The sequence below is a fragment of the Natator depressus genome, chromosome 1 (assembly GCF_965152275.1).
Source record: "Natator depressus isolate rNatDep1 chromosome 1, rNatDep2.hap1, whole genome shotgun sequence".
Lineage (NCBI taxonomy): Eukaryota > Metazoa > Chordata > Testudines > Cheloniidae > Natator > Natator depressus.
In genome coordinates this window covers 215,958,645-215,979,595 of record NC_134234.1, presented here as the reverse complement: position 1 = coordinate 215,979,595, position 20,951 = coordinate 215,958,645, and the positions used below count along the sequence as shown (strand labels likewise).

General features: G+C 47.6%; 1 long non-coding RNA gene across 1 annotated transcript in view; it reads right to left on the bottom strand.

The window, feature by feature from the left end:
* The window catches only part of LOC141975315 (uncharacterized), a 139,813-nt gene extending 131,717 nt beyond the window's left edge, over positions 1-8,096 (bottom strand). Inside the window, exon 1 of the long non-coding RNA XR_012635893.1 lies at positions 7,992-8,096. This is a non-coding gene — a long non-coding RNA (uncharacterized LOC141975315). The remainder of the gene's footprint in view (positions 1-7,991) is intronic.
* Between the last annotated feature and the right edge of the window lie 12,855 nt (positions 8,097-20,951).

The following is a 20,951-nucleotide window of genomic DNA, read 5'->3' as shown; positions in this document are numbered from 1 at the left end:
CCAGCTATTAGTCACTTCCACCTTCAGAATTACCAGACATCAATCCAGTGCTGTAAGGTTTGAGTTACAAATGCTTCAGTGATACCCTTTACATCCAAAGGAAAAACTCCTTTCAAAGGAATTTAAAATATATCATGCAAACATTCCTATTGTGCTTCTTAAAAACAACTTGACAGTCCTTTTAACTGACACTATTGTTGCAATTTTATCATGAGGTATATCATAAATTAACAGAAATACTAAGCTTAATGCCTTTTTTTCCTTTTAAAGAATCATAGGCGTTAGAGATGAACAAGATGATTTAGTCTATTCCACCTCTTTGGGGCCAATGCAGGATAGTTCTAGTATATGTTCTAGTGTTTCTCTATCTAGCTTTCAGAGTCCTGAACAATGGGGCTACTAACCTTCCCTTGGGAGACCAGATGACAGCCTACTACATCTCACTGTCAGGAAGTTTTTTCTGATGTTCAGGCTAAACTTTCCCTTTTCTTAATATCTTCTTCTTGATCTTAGTTATAAAACCCATGTATCTCACTAAATATTTCCCCTGCCTCCTGTTTACACCCTTCACGTACTTCATCCAACGAAGAGGGATCTTTCCATTGCTACTGTTGCAAAGACAGTTTCTTCAATTTAGATTCACATTTAGGGGACCTAAGGCAGAAGTATTACGCCTCGGCACAATGTAACTAAAAGTTTACATGTTGTCAAACAAATATTTCAGATATTGAACACAGCACCTTAGATGTAACAGAATTTTAAAAATCCAGTTCACTTGTCACCATCTATGCCCAATGTTTGCTTTCTGCATTTCTTTCAGTTTAGAGAAAAAGAGAGTGGAATCAGTTTCAATTTGTTTATAGATAGGGGATTTCTGCCCAGGTTCAAGTGTCTGCCTATGTGCATCTTACTTCAGGGACTAGAGTCTGACTAAGACAGCAAGATCTATTCCTCAAGATTCTTTATTGATGGGCTCAAGTGTTGGAACATCAGCAAAATTTGTTTAACATACCCCAAAAACAAGTTGTGACACATGGCCAGAAAGGGTTAAGCATTCTGCAGGATAAGTGACCCAAATACAACCTTTAGGGACATACTGGTAGATAACGTTTGTGGTTTTGTGTGTTTACATATATATTGTTAGAGGTTAACAATGTAATGAAACAGTTCCTGTCTATGCTATATTCTGCTAATTCAGAGATCAAAAGGAGATCTTAAAATTTAAATGAACTGTAAATATAGTTACAGGTTTCAGAGTAGCAGCCGTGTTAGTCTGTATCCGCAAAAAAAAAAAAAAAAGGAGTACTTGTGGCACCTTAGAGACTAACACATTTATTTGAGCATAAGCTTTCGTGAGCTACAGCTCACTTCATCGGATGCATTCCTAGAAAAAACCTTTTGTAGTGATAATCAAGGTGGGCCATTTCCAGCAGTTGACAAGAACATCTACTGTAGCTCACGAAAGCTTATGCTCAAATAAATTTGTTAGTCTCTAAGGTGCCACAAGTACTCCTTTTCTTTTTGTAAATATAGTGCTATCACTGCATCGATCTCTCTTTGAAATGTATAGAAAATCACCCGCGAATGGTGGAAAACAGGCAATTGCCTTATGCTAATCTGTGTAGCTAATTACCGCTGATGTTTAGGAAATAGCTCTACTTCAAAGGACGATTGCCTGTTGTTCGCCTAAGGACTCTGTGCTGTCAAGAGAAGACTTGGAACTGTACAAAAGTCTCTTGGGTGCTGATCCTTTTTATCTCAGATCAGCCTGATGCGTTATACAGGGGAAGCTTGAGTCGTAAGACTGAGATCTCCAGTCCCACCTGAGTCACCCTGGACATGAACATTGGACTATAACCTATGCACTAATTCTGAAAGAACTCTTTGCAACTACAAAGCTCACCATCTCTACTATAAAGAAAAGCTCACGAAAACTTATGCTCAAATAAATTGGTTAGTCTCTAAGGTGCCACAATTACGCCTTTTCTTTTTGCGAATACAGACTAACACGGCTGCTACTCTGAAACATCTCTACTATGAAACTGAGCTCAGAACTGTACTTATGTCTGTATGTATACTGATCTTTTAACCAATACACTTTCTCTTGTCTTTTTTTAATAAATTTCAGTTTAGTTAATAAGAATTGGCTGTAAGCGTGTATTTAGGTAAAATCTTAGAATATTCATTACCTTGGGAGGTAATGTGTCTGATCTTTTAGGATTGGTAGAACTTTCTTATATGATGAATAAGATTTTCAGTAATCATCATATTTGACTTAGGTGTCTGGGTGGAAGCCCAAGGCTGGGTTACTATAAGGGAACTGTCTTTTGCCTTCTGTGCAACCAGTAAGGTAGTGTAGAAGCTGTTTTGCGCTGGCTTGGTAAATCTAAGTATTGAAATATCCACCAGCTTTGGGGATTGTCTGTCCCATTCTTTGCAGTTTGCCCTAACTGAGTAACCTCAGTGTGGCTCACCTGGAACCCTGATCACACAAGTATTCAATAAACTTCAGGTTGCTTTCAGATCAATTCCTACCAGATGCAGAGCCAAATCTTCCAAAGTAGCACCCAGACAGACACTCTTTGACAGGAGTAGTCAATAGGTGGACTGTGGACCAAATCTGGACCGCCAGATGCTTTTGAACGGCCCCCAAAATCTTTGTATTTACATATTTTTTTGTTATTTTCTCTGAATTCTGAACCTTAGCTATATCTTGACCAAGAAATTCGGACCTTGACAAAAAATAATTGATTACCCCTGTTCTATGACCGTCCCATAAACACCTGTACCAGGAGAAGGAGATGATGAGCTAAAATTAACCCTCTCCTCAACGGAGACCAGAGTCCCCTGCCTTATTGCACACACACTGCAGAAAATGTGTCTCAGAAGTACAGCACGATGACCAAGTGTAGTTTTAAAGTTTCTCCTGGTACGATGGTTCTCCACTAAGGAACACTGAACTGACTGTAAAATAGCACAAAAATTTTATTCTGAGAGAACATGAAAATCTAGTGGGACAGCCAGAGAGGGACTTGGACAGAAGATTTCAGCACACAGTCTGCTGGGGAGTGCAAATGAGAGTGAGGAGTTGACTGCCTTTTCCTGCACCAAGAATGCATACCTGTACTTTTTCTTTCCGTAGTGTTAGAAGAGAAACATTTCAAACAAAGGAACAAGTCTGTATTTCTTTCAACTGCCTATTGTAGCTCTTATGAAACAAAAGTTGGAACACTCCTTACAGAGGGTTCTAGGGAGAAAGCTAGGATGTGCTGAAGAAAGGATGGGACAATTCCCCCTTCTCTGATGCAGTCATCCTTCTGGATGCTGCTAAACCAGCCCTTCCTGAGATTACTTGTTCTGAAGGCTCGTAAAAATTGTTCTGATGAGGTAAACTTTCATCTTTGGAATGGACTAGGTTGCTCATAATGACATGCATTAAAGATACAGCATATATTCCCCCCAGCACCAAGGTCTTCACCTCTACCACCACCCACTTCAAGAATGGAACACCATATTGTACTGTCTATATGCTCTGAACTGAAGTGTTGAGGTACACAGTATAAACACCTCCAGAAAAGGCACTTAAGCTAAGTTTCCTTGCCCAGTGTTGCTGCTTCCTACATTGGATCTGGCTAAAACGTCAGTTTGTTCAAATGCAAAACCAAATGAATAGATTCCTCCATCTCTCACCTCTCTCAGCCAGCATCTGCACTCCTTGATGATCACTTGATGATCACTTTAGATAAGCTGTTAGCAGCAGGACAGTGGGGTGGGAGGAAGTTTTGTTTCATGGTCTCTGTGTGTATATAATGTCTTCTGCAGTTTCCACGATATGCTATGCATCCGATGAAGTGAGCTGTAGCTCACGAAAGCTCATGCTCAAATAAACTGGTTAGTCTCTAAGGTGCCACAAGTACTCCTTTTCTTTTTTCTTTCTGCTAACTCAGGTTTTATCACAGGTGAAGTGGAGACATTTTTGTGAAATCCTCTTGTTAACAACATTAGCACCATATCAATAAACTGAAGTGCTAGCCCTTGTGTCTTAGTTATAACACTCAAAACCACTATCACTCACCTCGCACTTGGTTTTGGTTGATCTGACAAGTACCTCTGTTCTTTTCACAGAACAATAAATCTGAGGATATTCTTGCGATACAGAAAATTAATGGGAAACTTAACTTAAACTAGCCCAACTGTGAAACTAGATAAATATGAGATTTTGTAAAACCCAAGTGAGACAGAAAGGTTTCTACAATTGTTTTTATATAAGCAATCCCTTGCAGTCCATTTTAAATGGAGGTTTTTACTGAATCACATATGAAATTGAATCATACAATCAGTGCAGCAGTTTCAGTGCTGTTTTCATAGATTCACAGATTCCTAGGCCAAAAGGGACCAATGCGATCATGTAGTCTGACCTCCCGTGTAACACAGGCCATAGAACTTCTCCAGAATAATTCCTTATGAGCTGTGCTGTTCCCACACTTCCTTTTTTCAAATGTGCTGCCGATTTATTTTTTAAAATTGATAATGCATAACTGCATCATAGTTGTCATGGGGAGACCGAAGGATTTGGAAACTAGGCAGAGATAACTTTACTTCTGGCACTCAGGGGGACAGTGTAGGAAATTGTGGGATAAACACACTCGCTAGGTATTTCTGCTACAATAATCAACAGTGAACTAAGTTAATATTGATATGTTGATGTTGACTGTAGGTTTCAGAGTTAACACCTCACTAAGATGAATGGGACATTTCACACTTCTGAGCTATTGTTTCAAGTTGTCTGAATCAGGCAGATGCTGCTGTGCTGCTTACGTTCTGTTCATAGAATCACAGAATATCAGGGTTGCAAGGGACCTCAGGAGGTCATCTAGTCCAACCCCCTGCTCAAAGCAGGACCAATCCCCAACTAACTCATCCCAGCCAGGGCTTTGTCAAGCCTGACCTTAAAAACTTCTAAGGAAGGAGATTCCACCACCTCCCTAGGTAACGCATTCCAGTGTTTCACCACCCTCCTAGTGAAAAAGTTTTTCCTAATATCCAACCTAAACCTCTCCCACTGCAACTTGAGACCACTACTCCTTGTTCTGTCATCTGCTATCACTGAGAACACTCTAGAGCCATCCTCTTTGGAACCCCCTTTCAGGTAGTTGAAAGCAGCTATCAAATCCCCCCTCATTCTTCTCTTCCGTAGACTAAACATCCCCAGTTCCCTCAGCCTCTCCTCATAAGTCATGTGTTCCAGTCCCCTAATCATTTTTGTTGCCCTCCACTGGACTCTCTCTCCAATTTTTTCACATCCTTCTTGTAGTGTGGGGCCCAAAACTGGACACAGTACTCCAGATGAGGCCTCACCAGTGTCGAATAGAGGGGAATGATCACGTCCCTCAATCTGTTGGAAATGCCCCTACTTATACATCCCAAAATGCCATTGGCCTTCTTGGCAACAACGGCACACTGTTGACTCATATCCAGCTTCTCGTCCACTGTAACCCCTAGGTCCTTTTCTGCAGAACTGCTGCCGAGCCATTTGGTCCCCAGTCTGTAGCGGTGCATTGGATTCTTCCGTCCTAAGTGCAGGACTCTGCACTTGTCCTTGTTGAACCTCATCAGATTTCTTTTGGCCCAATCCTCTAATTTGTCTAGGGCCCTCTGTATCCTATCCCTACCCTCCAGCGTATCTACCTCTCCTCCCAGTTTAGTGTCATCTGCAAACTTGCTGAGGGTGCAATCCACACCATCCTCCAGATCATTTATGAAGATATTGAACAAAACCGGCCCCAGGACCGACCCTTGGGGCACTCCACTTGATACCGGCTGCCAACTAGACATGGAGCCATTGATCACTACCCTTTGAGCCCGACAATCTAGCCAGCTTTCTATCCCCCTGTAGTCCATTCATCCAGCCCATACTTCTTTAACTTGCTGGCAAGAATACTGTGGGATGTTTACATCGTTGTCTTTGCAACCATAAGGGCTAGAAATAGTTTGTTTAAAAGGAAGCTTGGCTACTGGAGCACCAATCTGCAGCAAGAGGTGAATTTGCTGTGAATATCCTAGTCCCTCGCCACAAACTCTGCCTATACTGTTGCAACCTAAACACTGCAGCACTAAGTCTGCAAAAGTGAAAGCATCTATAAGCAGAAGCTAACATGGCAATTATTTTGCATTATCAAGCTAAGAAATATGCAAAAAGGAAACAAGAAGCATAAACCCATGACAAGTACATTACATTTTTAAAATTCTCTCTCTTTTAATAATCTGTGGGGCTATTAGCAGCACAGGTAATGAAATGTCTGTTTAAACATGATTTTTAAGTTGACATGCATCACTTTTAAAATAAATTAAAGTCTTGAGAGTTGTAAATTTGTCCTTGTGATCCATACCTAAAGAGCTTGTTTGTATCCTCCTCTTTGGCAATAATTACCCAGTATAATTGCAGAGAAGGGCCTCAAAAGGTTCAATATAGCAACTAAACGTACAAAAACAACAACAGCTTGCATTTACATAAAACCTTCCATCAAAGGAGGCTTTACCAACAGTAATGGTGAAGGTAAGGATTAGGTGTAGGCAGAGGGAGAGAGGAGGGCTAGTGGCCTGATTCTTTGTTGAAGTCAGTGGCAGCTGCGAGCACTCAGTATCTTTCCAAATCAAGCCATAAGTGATTGACCTAAAGTCAAACACAGGAAGTCCAGGGAAAAGTTAGGGCAAGAATTCAGATGTTCTGACTCCCAGTCCTGTGCTTTAATCATAAGTTTACAGAAATACCTTCTTATGACAATACACAACAGCATTAATAAAGGTGCTAAGTAACCCAATTGCAATTTTAGCCGACAAATATACCTCCTTCCCCGCCACGTGCCATCCTTATCCCACCATACCCCATTTTCTATACACAACTCCTCTTCTGTACTGTATCCCCAATATATCTGACTCCCTTAGGAGCTAACTGCCTTCCAACAGCTCCCATGGCTCAGCAGGAGCTGAGTTAAAAGCAAGTTTCCCCAAATTCAGCAAGAAATGTTTCTTAACATTTCCGCTGAGTGTGAGGGGAAAATGGGAGCAAACATTAAATAAACCGAGAAGAACGCCAAGAACAGTTAGTATGATGGTCAGGCCAGCCCTCTTCTGCAGTGTTCTCTCTCCAGCTGCACATTATTTCCCACAGGAGCTACTGCATTATAGGGGAACGCCTGATTCTAACTCACTGTGTGCCATCCCCTGAATCTAACCTGTACTACAGGAGCTCCCCTGCTTTCCCCATCCACCCCAGCGCTCTGCTCCCAAGATCAGATCTGTGCTTGAGCATCACAGAAGTTCCTCATCTCTCCTTGTGCAGCAGTAATACCGGAGCATTGTGGGGAGAGAGAGCAGACCCCCTCCACAGAGGCTGAGTGCATACGTAGTAAGGGGTTCCGCTTCAAACACGATTATTTTCAGGGGAAGGGGAATTTAAAATGGATAAAATTATCATCATGAGAGTTTATAGAACAGCCCAAGCACTTCAGCCCCTGGCCACAGGGGCCCCAGTGCACACAGCCATTGTTGGGCTGGTCCCTTCTCTTTTTGCCACCAACTTCTCCATCTCTGGGGGAATCAGACACACACCAGCATCGGAAAAATAAGAGGCTGTTCTGTCCACATGGTACAGAGGGGCAATCAGCCACTACCCACCTCCCCCCACAATGCAGCCCTTATCCCCCTGCACAACACCCCTAGGCTCTCCTCTACTGCACCCCGCGCTCCCGGGATCTCCCAGCACCTTCCCTGCCCTCCACGTCCCTTGTATCCCCCTTGCACCACCCTGTCCTCTGCCTCTGCCCCGCACCCCTTGCTTAACCCTGCCCCAGCTCGCCCACTGAACCCCCCCTCTCACTTGCCCACCCCGCTCTGGGTCTCCCCCTTGCTTTCCCCTTCCCAACTTTCCCGGCCAGAAAGTGCAACTTTCCCAGCCGCTCCCGACCCTGCAGCGCCGGCGCCGGACTCACCGGGTCCCGGCGGGGAGCTGGGCCGGGTCCTGGGGGAGCTGGGATCGCACCGCGGGACGCGGCTCTGGGCTCCGGCTGCTGCCAGCGGAAGCAGGGGGAGGGGCCGGGGTTGCGGAGCGGGGAGGAGCTGGGGGGCGCTGCTGCTGCTGCTCGGGAGCAGGCGCCGGCTGCGGCCCCGCGGAGAGCGAAGCCGTGCTCTGGCCCCGGGGGGCGGGGAGAAGGGGGGCGAGCGGCGTGACCTCTGCCCCTCCCGGGGGTGGGGGGTCTTTGCTCCCTACAGGGAGCGGGGCGATTTCGGCGGGCCGGGCGTTCCCCGCGGCTGCGGACGGGCAGGGAGCTGCGAGCGCCGGCCCCGGAGAGGGGCCCTGGGCATGGGTGTGCTTAACCCTGAGGGGCCGGGCTCGCTGCTGCCTGACGCCAGGGGCCGGCCTGAGTCTGGAGCCGGGCAGCGGGCTCCGACCCATGTCGCCTGTCCCAGGCTCGGCGCCGCCCCCTTAGCCGCCAGAAAGGGACTGGAGCCTGCCAGGGCCCCTCAGCCACTTCCTTCCCTGCCCTCTGCTGCAGGGCTTTGGGCGGGCCATCTTCCCCCCAGCGCTCACTCTCTGGGGAAAGGTTTCCCGCCAGCTGGAGCCTCCTTCACACCCATCGCACAGGGGCAGCCCTCAGGCTGCCCTATTTTTTGCATCACAGAGACCTCCTGGGGTAATGCACATGATTGGAATATTGGTATAGAAGGTTTCAGAGGAGCAGCTGTGTTAGTCTGTATTCGCAAAAAGAAAAGGAGGACTTGTGGCACCTTAGAGACTAGACTAACCAATTGGTTAGTCTCTAAGGTGCCACAAGTCCTCCTTTTCTTTTTGGTATAGAAGCATACAGCTTGCTCAGGAAGGACCGGCAGGACAAAAAGGGAGAAGGTGTTGCCTTATATATTAAAAATGTATGCACGGGGGCAGAGGTTGAGACAGAAATAGGAGAGACTTTTGAAAGTCTCTGGGTAAGGATAAAAGGCGTAAAAAACAAGGGTGCCGTAGTATTACAGCCCCCCCAACCAGGAAGAAGAGGTGGATGAGGCTTTTTTTTTAAATAACTAACAAAATCATCCAAAGCACAGATTTGGTGATGGGGGACTTCAACTACTCAGTCATCTGTTGGAAAAATAACACAGCAGGGTACAAATTATCCAAGTTCTTGGAATGTATTGCAGACCATTTTTTATTTCAGAAGGTGGCGAAACCTACTATGGGAGAGATTTGATTTGACAAATAGGGAGGAACTGGTTGAGAATTTCAAGGCAGCTTGGGTGAAAGTGATAATGAAATGGTGGAGTTCATGATTCTAAGGAATGGTAGGCGGGAGAACAGCAAAATAAAGACAATGGATGTCAAGAAGGCAGACTTTAGCAAACTCAGGGAGCTGGTAGGTAAGATCCCATGGGAAGCAGTCTAAGGGGAAAAACAACTGAAGACAGTTGGCAGTTTTTCAAAGAGACATTATTAAGGGCACAAGAGCAAACTAACCCACTGTGTAGGAAAGGCAGGAAGTATGGCAAAAGACCACCCTGGCTTAACCAGGAGATCTTCATTGATCTAAAAATAAAAAAAGAGTCCTACAAAAAGTGGAAACTAGGTCAAATTACAAAGGATGAATATAAATAAATAACAAGTATGTAGGGACGAAATTAGAAAGGCCAAGGCACAAAAATGAGCTCAAAATAGCTAGAGACATAAAGGGTAACAAGAAAACATTCTACAAATACGTTAGAAGCAAGAGGAAGACAAAGGACAGGGTAGGCCTGTTATTCAATGAGGGGGGGAAAAACAATAACAGAAAATGTGGAAATGGCAGAGGCGCTTAATGACGTCTTTGTTTCAGTTTTCACCCAAAAGGTTGGTGGTGATTGGACATCTAATGTAGCGAATGTCAGTGAAAATAAGGTAGGATCAGAGGCTAAAAGAGGGAAAGAGCAAGTTAAAAATTACTTAGACAAGTTAGATGTCTTCAAGTCACCAGGGTCTGATAAAATACATCCTAGAATACTCAAGGAGCTGACTGCAGAGATACCTGAGCCATTAGCAATCATTTTTGAAAAGTCATGGAAGACAGGAGAGATTCCAGAAGACTGGAAAAGGGCAAATATAGTGCCAAGCTATAAAAAGGTAAATAAGGACAACCCGAGAAATTACAGACCAGTCAGCTTAACTTCTGTACTGGGAAAGATAATAGAGCAGATAATTAAGCAGTCAATTTGCAAATATCTAGAAGATAATAAGGTGTTAAGTAACAGTCAGCATGGATTTGTCAAGAACAAATTACGTCAAACCAACCTGATAGCTTTCTTTGACAGGGTAACACAAGCCCTGTGGATGGGGGGAAGCAGTAGACATGGTATATCTTGACTTTCGTAAAGCTTTTCATACGGTCTCGCATGACCTTCTCATAAACAAAGTAGGGAAATGCAACCTATATGGAGCTACTATAAGGTGGGTGCAGAACTGGTTGGAAAACTATTCCCAGTGAATAGTTATCCGTGCTTCTCAGTCATGCTGGAAGGGCATAACGGGGAATTTAAATCCACAGGGATCAGTTCTGGGCTAGTTCTGTTCAATATCTTTATCAGTTATTTAGATAATGGTATAGAGAGTGCACTTACAAAGTTTGTGGATGAAACCAAGCTGGGTGGGGTTGCAAGTGCTTTGGAGGGTAGGACTGAAATTCAAAATGGTCTGAAGTAAACAGGATGACATTCAGTAAGGACAAATGCAAAGTACTGAACTTAGGAAGGAACAATCAGTTGCACACATGACTGCCTAAGAAGGAGTACTGCAGAAAGGGATCTGGGGGTCATAGTGGAACACAAGCTAAATCAGAGTCAACAGTGTAACAAAAAAAAACAAACATAATTCTGGGATGTATTAGCAGGAGTGTTGTAAGCAAGATACGAGAAGTAATTCTTCTGCTCTGATTAGGCCTCAACTAGAGGATTGTGTCCAATTCTGGGCGCCACATTTCAGGAAAGATGTGGACAAATTGGAGAAGATCCAGAGAAGAGCAACAAAAATGATTAAAGGTCTACAAAACATGACCTATGAGAAAAGATTTTAAAAAGTGGGTTTGTTTAGTCTGGAAAAGAGAAGACTGAGAAGGGACATAACAGTTTTCAAGTACATAAAAGGTTGTTACAAGGAGGAGGGAGAAAAATTGTCCTCTTTAACCTCTGAGGATAGGACAAGAAGCAAATGGCCTTAAATTGCAGCAAGGGCGGTTTAGGTTGGACATTAGAAAAAAATCCTAACTGCCAGGGTAGTTAAGCACTGGAATAAATTGCCTAGGGGCGTTGTGAAATCTCCATCATTGGAGATTTTTAAGAGCAGGTTAGACAAACACCTGTCAGGGATAGTCTATAATACTTAGTCCTGCCACAAGTGCAGGGGACTGGACTAGATGACCTCTCGAGGTCCCTTCCAGTCCTATGATTTAATAACCCCTCTGGCTCCTGGGTGTTTACACACTCCGGGTATTGGAGACAGGGAACCCGACCCCCACCCCCAGTTACTGCTTAGCTCAACTGGGCAGTCTTGTAATGTCTCCTCACAAAAGTATCCCTCCAGCCCCCAATTAGCTCCCTGGTCCTGAGGAGCCCAGAATTGAACCCAGCATTAAGGGTGCAAGCTCCCGAGTGCTGAATTAGAATGGCAATTGCCTGCCTACTACATGAAATCAGCAGGCCTGATGGGTATGGCCCTCCACTGCACTGGCATTTACGCTGCCATATCACATGGCAAACTCCTTGCTAACCTGTTGGCTGCTGTCACTTCCAGTCTCTCTTGCTATTCCTGCTGACAGACCCTGTAATATTTTTTATTCTAAGCCAGAGGGGAGCCTCTAACTATATCTCCTTGCTTCTGTGTATCAGGGAGACAACTACCTCTCTTGGATGCCTTATGCCCAATAGAGAGTTAGATTCATCCAGCCTGGATGCTAGTGGAAAAGCAGCAAAAACTTCATATAGCCTGATGCTGCATTAGCTGTTCTGTGATCCCCACTGCAACCATGGCATCTAGGGGAAACCTTGGCAGGAAACTGGAGTGGAGAAATGGGGCAGGGGGACATCCCCAGAGCTCTGGCAGAAACCCGTGTGATGCTAGGAGATCTGCATGATTCCATAGGTGGACCCACTACCCATTCCACAGGCTGGAACAAACAAATCCCAGCACCACAAAGTGCAAGGAAAATCTCTGAGTTCCCCTCCCTCCAGAGTCTCACCCTCTTGGTATTTCTGTAGGAGAAGGTTATTATTCCCTGTTTCACCAAGGTAGCTCCCTGTGTATTTCTCTGTCCCCCATGGCCTTTGCCACTCCCCAAGTCAGTAGCACCTGCACAATTAATTTGCTTTTTATCACCTCATCTTCCAGATCTTCAGTAATAAAGACTGACATGTGAAGCCAGGCCTCACCATGCTCGTTACCATAGAATCTAAGCACTTCCCATTAGTGATTAAACAACATGACTAATGTCTGTCACATGTTTGTTCTCTCATTCTTTCCTCAGGGGGGAAAGTGTGTGCAGTGGAGTGGTTTGTTTGATGTTGATAAATGCAAAGTAATGCACATTGGAAAACATAATCCCAACTATACATACAAAATGATGGGATTTATATTAGCTGTTACCACTCAAGAAAGAGATCTTGGAGTCGTGGATAGTTCTCTGAAAACATCCATTCACTGTGCAGCAGCAGTTAAAAAAGCTAACGGCATGCTAGGAACCATTAGGAAAGGGACAGATAATAAGACAGTAAATATAATGCCGGTATATAAATACATGGTACACCCTGTCATAAATATAAAGGGAAGGGTGACCACCTTTCTGTATACAGTGCTATAAAATCCCTCCTTGCCTTATTGGGATCCAGGAAGTGGGTGGGCAAAGCCCGCCCATTGCTAAAGGATCCCCCCCCAGCCTAAGGGGGGCATCCACAGGACCTGGAAAACCACATAAGTACGGGGGACAACTAATGAACAACAGGGACAGGAGTGCGGTCAAAGGGTCAAACGAAGGGAACCTGACGGGGACACCGAGCAGAGAACCCCGGACAGCGCCCACTGCTCCTCAAAGGCGTCAAGGGAGTCAGTGGACGGTGCCCACAGGAACTCTGCCCGGAGGCATGAACAGACAGAGGATCGGAAAAAGGCCCCACAGTCACAGGAGACTCCATCGGCCAACCTCCTCACCCTGGTTTTATAGATGGCCACTTTAGCCAGGACCAGGAGGAGGTTGACCAGGAGGTCCCGCGACTTAGTGGGGCCATGGACAGGGAGTGCATAGATAAGGAGGTGAGGGGGAAAGTGCAACCAAAATCTTAACAAAATATTCGTGAGGAGCCGGAATAGGGGCTGCAGCCTGGCGCACTCCAGGTAGACATGCGCCAGGGTTTCCCTCACGCCGCAAAAGGGGCAGGTGTCCGGGATTGGGGTGAACCGCGCCAAGTACACGCCCGTGAAGGAGCCACCAACTGATATCCCTGGCGGGCCTTGGGACTAAGGTGGAACATAGGCTGGCCCACCAGGGCTCCGCACCCTCCAGAGGTGGCAGGAGGTCCCGCCACTTTGTGTCAGGGCGGGACGCGAGGGTGAGGACGTGAAGGGTGTGGAGCACGAGCGTGTATAGATGTTTCCTTGGCGCGGTCTGGAACCGGACCGGCTGCAGCTCGCATAGCCGGCTCACGGTGAAGGGGCGGGGGGGGTCGGTTGGGTCCACAGGGCAGGGGCCCGATGAAAAGGTCCGGAGGGCCTGGGGTGGAGGGTGGGTGGGGCGTGCCCTCTCTTAGGACCCTGTCGAGGTAAACCCGAGCAGTGGGTGGCAAAGCGGCCCTCACCTCCTGAAGTATGCGCAGGGGAGTATGAGGTCTGGAGAGCCCCATGCGCTGAGCGAGCATCAGGGGATCCAGCCAGTCTCCCCGGTCGTAGTCCAGGAGGTCTCCGACTCTGGTAACTTCTACCAGGATCAACCTCTGGCGCACCGAGGGGGACTCCGCCACCTGCACACGGAGCTGGGGGTTGTGTAGCAGGGGCTCTGCGAGGAGATCTTCCCCCACGGAGGCCGCCACGGACCTGGTCGCTGTGAACAGTTTCCAGGTCCAGAGGAGGTCCTGGTAGAAGACCGGCAGCCCGGAGAGGTCTCGCGGAAGACCTCTCGGATGGAGGTAAAAGAGCTGCCGGTCATATCGGAGCCCTCGGAAGTGGCACAGGAAGGTGTGCACTAGTATGCTCCACGCCAGACTACCTGCACCATAAAGGAGCCTCTGCAGGGCCTGGACGCGGAAGACATGGACCTGAGTGCGGAGACACTTCAGGCCCTGCCCTCCCTCCTCCAGAGGTAGATGGAGAACCCCTGCAGAGACCCAGTGGAGTCCTGACCAGAAGAACTCCAGAATCGACGTCCGGAGGTTGGCCAGGAAATCCGGGGCCAGGACCAGGGTGTTGAGCCGGTACCAGAGCATGGACAGGACTAGTTGATCTAAGCACCAGTGCCCACCCTTGAAGGGAGAGACACCGGAGTAGTCCTGTCCATCTCCGGAGCTGCTCTACCACCCTGCCCTCTAAACCGTGCCAGTTCTCCGGCAGAGATGGGTGCATGGCAGAAAGGTAAATGCCCAGATAGAGCAGCATACCCGCGCTCCACCGGATGGCCTGAAGCGCAGGTGGGAGGGAGCTCACCTGCTGCCAGTCCCCTACTGCCAAGCCAGAGCTCTTGACCCAGTTGACCCGGGCGGAGGAGGCTGCCGAGTAAACGGCCTGGCAAGCCTCCACCCGTGCCAAGTCGCCCGGGTCCTGGACCACGAGGAGCACATCGTCGGTGTAAGCCGACAGGACCAGCCGCAGCTCCGGCTCCCGGAGCGCCAACCCCGTCAACCTACTGCGGAGGAGACAGAGGAAGGGCTCGATCACCAGAGCGTACAGCTGGCCCAAGAGGGGGCACCGCTGCCGTACTCCTCGCCCGAAGCTGACTGGTTCGGTCAGGGTCCTGTTGAGCCTGACCAAACACTCTGTGGAGGCATACAGCACCTGGAGAAAACCCACAAACTGGGGTCCGAAGCCAAACGCTCGCAGAGTGCTCAGGAGATACCCGTGATCCACCCTGTCAAATGCCTTCTCCTGATCCAGGGACAGGAGGGCGAACAACAGACCATCCCTACACCCAAGTTCCAAGAGATCCCGGACCAGATACAGGTTGTCGAAGATGGTCGAAGATGGTGTGGCCCGGGACGGTGTAGGTCTGGTCTGGGTGGATCACGTCCACCAGCACGGACCGTAGCCGCAGCGAGATTGCTTTCACTACGATCTTGTAGTCTGTGCTGAGGAGCGAGATGGGACGCCAATTTCGTAAATCGCGGAGGTCCCCCTTCTTTGGCAATAAGGCGAGCACAGCTCGCCTGCACGAAAGAGGGAGGACCCCGCTCTGCAAAGACTCGGCCCAGACGGTGACTAGGTCTGGGCCGAGGACGTCCCAGAAGACGCGGTAGAACTCCACGGTCAGCCCGTCCATGCCCGGAGATTTATTGGTGGGCATGCGGCGGAGGGCTTCCGAGAACTCGGCCAGAGTGAGAGGCAGCTCTAGCCGGTCTCGGTCGCCCGCACTGACCATCAGGAGTTTGTCCCAGAGCACTCTGCAAGCGTTAGGATCGGTCGGATCTGGGGAGAACAGGCCTGATCCGTGAGGGGGGTGCGGCCTCCTGGCCAGAGGCAAAATCCTGTTACCTGTAAAGGGTTAAGAAGCTCAACTAACCTGGCTGGCACCTGACCCAAAGGACCAATAAGGGGACAAGATACTTTCAAATCTTGGTGGGGGAAGGGGAAGGTTTTTGTTTGTGCTCTTTGTTTCTCTTCAGCTTCGAATCTGGCCAGCTCTAGTTTATTAGCTGCTTTACTGGTAGTCATTTTCCTACTTTCTTGTGCTTAGTTTTGAACCAGAGATCATTTTGAACCAAAAGCACAGACCTGAAGAGGTGTTTTTTTTTAAGCTGGGAGCAGCTAGAGGGTTTTCTGTCTATTTGCCTGGAGACAGAGGTGTTAGTTTTTTTACAAAGGGATTCTTCTTTTTTGAGCTGGAGTTTTCTCTGCCTAAAGGCAAGGTAGTTAACCTCCTGCAGGGAAATTCACAAGTTGTTTTTTTTTCCCCCTAACTCTCGGGTTTAGCTAGAGTTAAGCAAAAGAAAGCAGGAAAATGACTACCAGCGAAGCAGCTAATAAACTAGAGCTGGCCAGATCTTAAAGCTGAAAAGAAACTAAAAGAGCATGATAGACAGATGGCCTTAAGGCACTTGGAGATGGAGGCAGAAAAAGCCAGGGTGGAGGCAGAGGAAGCTGCCCACAAGAGAGCTGTGGAGGCAGAAAAAGCCAGGGTGGAGGCAGAGGAAGCATGCACTGGAGATGGAGAAGGCAAGGGCTCAGCAGAATATACCACTATATTGACACAGGTAATGCTCACCCAATTAGAGCCGAATCTTACCGGGTGTCTCCTCAAGCTAAAACTGCTATAGAACGGGAGATCCAGGATATGCTACAGATAGGCATAATCCACCCCTCCCGCAGTGCATGGGCATCTCCAGTGGTTCTAGTTCCCAAACCTGATGGGGAGATACGTTTTTGCCTGGACTACCATAAGCTAAATGCTGTAACTCGCCCAGACAATTATCCAATGCCATGCACAGATGAACTGTTGGAGAAACTGGGACGGGCCCAGTTCATCTCTACCTTGGACTTAACCAAGGGGTTTTGGCAGGTACCGCTAGATGAATCCGCCAAGGAAAGGTCAGCCTTCATCACACATGTCGGGCTGTATGATTTTAATGTGCTCCCTTTCGGGCTGCGGAATGCACCTGCCACCTTCCAAAAACTTGTAGATGGTCTCTTAGCAGGATTGGGAGAATAGGCAGTCGCCTACCTTGACGATGTGGCCATATTTTCGGATTCCTGGGCAGAACACCTAGAACATCTACAAAGAGTCTTTGAGCACATAAGGGAGGCAGGACTAACAGTTAAGGCTAAGAAGTGTCAAATAGGCCTAAACGGTTTCTTTTTGTCCTGATGTATATGTAACAGCCCCTCTGACGTGTCTCATGCCCATTAACTATAGCATTCATATAATCTGCTTCTCTACTTCCTTTGCTAGTCTTTACCCAACTCCATTTCAAGTGAAGGGTGATCTATGATTAAGGCATTGGACTGGTACGAAGGAGATCTAGGTTCAATTCCCAGCTTTGCTGTAGCCTCCTTTTGTAACCTGGAGGCAAATCACTTATTCTCTCTATGCCGCAGTGTCACACCTGTGAAATGGGATAATAATCATCTTTCTCCTGCCCTTTGTCTTTCTTTATTTATGCAATAAGTTCTTCCAGGGAGAGCCTGCCTCTTTCTATGTGTAAATACAACACCTAGCAGCATGGGGCCTTTAGGCTCTACTGTAATTCAAGTAAAGGATAATAAATCATTTCCAGCAAAGCCGCTTTGTTTTCTCTCCATACCTTTACCCTTGTGTAGTTCTTTTTGAAGCCCCAGTGATTATTTCTTAGAGGGTTTTGTTTTGTACTCAGTGGAATTGTAGCTTGCTCTGCCTTAATTAAGCTGGGCTTAATACCTGCGAGAAGAGGCTATGGGGGCAGAGATCATTCCACCCCAGAAGGGGGCCCAGCCCCTGAAATGGTTCTGCATCGATCTCACCAGATCTGCAAGAGGACACGGTTCTTCTAGTCCAGCCTAAGCCCCTCCCACCCCAGGCCACTTCCCGGTTCCCCAACAGCACAGCTCTGTTAGAGCGCTGCCCCTGGAGCCCATCCTTAAGGGTGAGTTTCCCCAGAACTGTGAGACGGAAGATTTATTGCAGCCTCAAGCAGCATGAACTTGCTGTTGGTTTTTCCACTGGATTTGGGGATAGGGGTAATGCATGTCTTCCTGGACCCAGATCATTGACCCCAAGGCGTTGGGGGTCTATGGGATAGGGTAAGGGGATGGTGCCGCAAAGATGGCTTACAAACCCCACCGTGGGAGAGGGCCGTCTGCATGGATGGCACCTTCCATATGTGGACCGTACAATCTAGCCTGATGTCTAGTAGAGTTCCTCAGCATGCCTCCACACGCCTGGATTTTAATGTCATCCTAGTGCACCATGACCACCAGTCGGGTTGTATTTTATGCTGTTGTTTGGTGTTTTGCAATGTGAACTTTTAAGGTTTGTAGGGATTCTTACCAGTTTAGCTACACTAGCACACTCGCCCAGCAGGGCCGGATTAACCTTTTTTGGGCCAGCTCCAAACATATTTGTGGGCCTCCATGGAGGCAATGGAGCATGGCGCAGGGAGGTCAGTCCCCAGATCAAGGGGCCAGCCGGGGCAATGGGGCAGTTGCCAGACGCACAGTGGCCCACCCCCACTGCCTAGTGCCCCAACACACACATCTTCCCCACCCCCCTCACAGCTCAGCACCCCCCCAGGCTCCCTAGAAGCCCACTCTCCCACGCCCTGCCTCCCAGCCACACTCACCGGGGCCCTGCTGGGAGGTGACTATGTCTGTCGGGCTGAGCTGGCAGCGCAGCCAGGGCTGGTCCCGGGGCGGGGAATCACTCCAGACCCTTGGGAGTGGCACAGTCAGCCAGGCCAGGACCTGCCCCAGCTGGGCTCCCTCAAGACACACTTGCCTAGAGGGGCCCAGCCAAGTCCCAGACACTGTCCCCCCACCCCCAAACTGGCCAAGACTGGCCAGGCTTCTGCACCAGTCCCAGGTGGCTCAGCTCCAGGGAGACAGACATGGCCCCACAGGTGGTGGGAAGCAGAGACTGCCTGGAGCTGGAGGTGCACTGAGGGAGCCGGGGGGTGGGGCCAGGGGGCAGGGAGGAGCCCTCGGCCGGCCAATGGGCAGGCCAAGAGGAGCAAGTGGTGGGCAGTGGGGAGCCAGCGGGCTGGCGGGGTCTTGGGGCACAGTGCAAGCAGAGCAGGCCAAGGCCCCTTCTGAGCATTGGCCTGGCACCACTGGCGCCATTGTGAACCTGGGACTGTCGCCCAGTGTCGGCACAGCTAACAGAAGGGCGTTGAGGTACCTGGTGGAGAGGGAATCTTGCACGGCTGCTGTCAGTGGGTTTTTTTTTTCTGTGCATGCAGAAAATGTCCAACTGTCTCCAGGGCTATCAGACTGACCCCACCCCCTCCTTTTGCCTCCAACAAAAAACATAATTAAAAAAATGTTAACAAGGACATTAAAATAAATTGAATTTAAGCTTTCAGTGCAGGCTGGCAGGAAGGATTTAGGAAGTGGCAGGGGAAGTTGAGCAAATACTTCAGGAATGCTGGAAGTTCATATTTATAAATCCATGCTTTACTGGACAGGAAGAAAAAATCTCTCAGGGTTTAATCTTTATCTGCCATTAGCTGAGCATGGTTGTTTTGCTACTTGCTGTGGTTTATGGGTGAGGATTTAGGATCTCATAGGATTAAAAATAGGTAGGCTTCTCCACAGACAATTCACTTATTGTCCACTGAAGTGTTACTACAATTGAGATTCACTGAAAACTACTTCCCCTCCCCTCAATTTGTATTTTGAAATTTAGACTAGGTAGCGGTGACACCTAATGGACAATAATGGAGCTGTAGCTGAACACTGCACATATGGAATGCTGGAATTTTAGGCATTTAAAACTAGGCTGTGTGTTCTAGTTCTGTCTTTTGCTTGTTCTTACATAGGCCCAGGGGTGCAACATATGCTCCACTCCACAGCCAACCAGTTCTGCCCACTGCCAAGGTGGCTAGCAGCACCAGCCCTGCATAAACCTTGTGCTTATCTGAGCTCAGGGACTGGGACTGTGAGCAGCACCTGCAACAGGGGACACAAAAAGGGGGAAAGGGTTCTTTTTCCCTTGCATGCCATGCAGGAACTAGCCACAATCCAGTCCTAAGTAGGAGGGCCCAAATAAGATGACAATCCCTGGGATCAGTAACATGCTCCTGTGCTTTGAGGTCTGGTTTGAGGTCTTTTGCAGAGGGTGGGTTCTTCATCCTCAGCAGTACAACACATCTATTGAGCTGGTCACACTGCAAGGCGTATTAACTTACTCTACTGTTACCATATTGCATATTGGGGTCTGGAGGGAACTGCAGTTTAGTCATTTTGTGTGTGTGTGCGCGCCCCTAAACATATAGAAAATACCTCCTTCCTCCATACACTGGCTTTCGCATTGTGTGCTGTCCTGATAAACTGCTAATGTACCATTCAGCTGCCATCTGTCCTTGTTTTTTAAGGACATTTTAAAATCGTATTTCAAATCTAACCTTTCAATCTATTCTCCAGGTTCCAGTCTAGTGCTTCAATGGGGTTAAAGTCACTATTCATAGCTCAGAAGCATTGGTGTCCCTATATCTGCACTGTTGGGGATACCTCCTTTAGTACCATCTGCAGATTTAATTACCATGCTGTTTGCTCCCTCTTCCAGCTCATTAATCATGCTGTTACATGAGAGTAGACCTAACTGATCTCCTCAGTACCCACCCTTCCCATGGTTAATATACTGCCATTTATCATGGCCCTTAATTATGGGTCTTCAACAAGTTTTTCAGATAACTTCTAATATCCAAGCAAATTTGAATTGATCTTTCACATCACATTTTGTGAGGTCTGGTAGCAAAACCTTACTACAATCAAGGTACATTAGAGCTACTGCATTCTTTTTGGCCACTATTTGAGTAATTTGGTTAAAAAAACCTGATCAGCTTTGACTGATTTATTTGATTTGAGCAATTGATTCTTGCTGCTTATTTCTCCTCATTGCTTTGTTCTTTGGACACTTTGAGACTTTCTCTCCATGGTTATTGTTAACTTACTAGGGCTTGAAGCTACTTGCTCAAGAATGAGAGAAAAGGCAAATCAATGAAAAACAAGATTGCAGCTAAAAATACCTGTTAGCTAAGAGGGGGGAAAA